Raw genomic sequence first — 1,538 nt, forward strand, 5'->3', positions numbered from 1 at the left:
TTGTGGGATCGACCCTTACTCACGTAAGGTTTATTACTTGGACGACCCAGTAGACTTGCTGGTTAGTTGAACGGAGTTGTGTCCACACATAGGTGCCATAATAATGATTCCATACAACAACAAAGAATACTACATTGATGTGATCACAATTTCGTCCACCAAGTTTTTGGCGCCGTTGCCGGGGAATTGTTCGAGTATGGACAACTGACGGTTCATCTTGTTGCTCAGATTAGGTAATTTTCTTTTCAAAAACTTTTTCAAAATTTTCTTTTCTTTTTCGTTTTTCCAAACTTTATTTTCGAAAAAATTAATAAAAATCCAAAAAAAATTAATAAAATCTTAAAAATAAAAAATATTTTGTGTTCCTGTTTGAGTCTTGAGTCAATTTTCCTTTTTTCAAAAATCAAAAAAATATCTTTTCCTTTTTTATCTCCTAATTTTCGAAAATTTGAGTTGACTTAGTCAAAAATTTTAAAAATTAGTTGTTTCTTACAAGTCAAGTCAAATTTTCAATTTTTAAAAAAAAATCTTATCTTTTCAAAATCTTTTTCAAAAATTATATCTTTTTCATTTTTTTATTTTTCGAAAATTTCAAAAAATCATTTTCAAAATATTTTCAAAACCTTTTTCTTATCTTTACATCTAATTTTCGAAAATTAGCTAACAATTAATGTGATTGGTTCAAAAATTTGAAGTTTGTTACTTTCTTGTTAAGAAAGGTTCAATCTTTAAGTTCTAGAATCTTATCTTGTAGTTTCTTGTTAGTTAAGTCATTTTAAAAATTAGATCTTTTTATCTTTTATCTTATCTTTTTCAAAAATTTTATCTTTTTCAAAATTTGAATTCAAAATATCTTATCTAACTTCTTATCTTCTTATCTTTTCAAAATTTGATTTTAATATCTTTTTCAATCAACTAACTAACTTTTTGTTTGTTTCCTATCTTTTTCAAAACCAACTAACTACCTATCCCTCTCTAATTTTTGAAAATACTCATCTCTTTTTCAAAAATTCTTTTTTGTTTTAAATTTTAATTTTAATCTTATCTTATCTCTAATTTTCGAAAATTACTAACCCCTTTTTCAAAATTATTTTCGAAATTCCCTACCTTCTTCCCCCCTTTCTTCTTCTACTAACATAAAGGAATCTCTATACTGTAACATAGAGGATTCCTCTTCTTTTCTTGTTTTCTTCTCTTTCATATGAGCAGGAACAAGGAAAAAGGCACTCTTGTTGAAATTGATCCAAAACCTGAAAGGACTCTGAAGAGAAAATTAAGAGAAGCTAAATTACAACAATCTAAAGGTAACCTTTCAAAAATATTAGAACAAGAGAAGGAGATGGCAGCCGAAAATAATAATAATGCAAGGAGAATGCTTGGTGACTTCACAAAGCCAACGTCCAAGTTTGATGGAAGAAGCATCTCCATTCCTGCCATTGGAGCCAACAACTTTGAGCTGAAACCTCAGCTAGTTGCCTTAATGCAACAAAACTACAAGTTTTATGGACTTCCATCTGAAGATCCTTATCAGTTTTTAA

Source organism: Arachis duranensis, chromosome 4 (assembly GCF_000817695.3).
Source record: "Arachis duranensis cultivar V14167 chromosome 4, aradu.V14167.gnm2.J7QH, whole genome shotgun sequence".
Classification (NCBI taxonomy): domain Eukaryota; kingdom Viridiplantae; phylum Streptophyta; class Magnoliopsida; order Fabales; family Fabaceae; genus Arachis; species Arachis duranensis.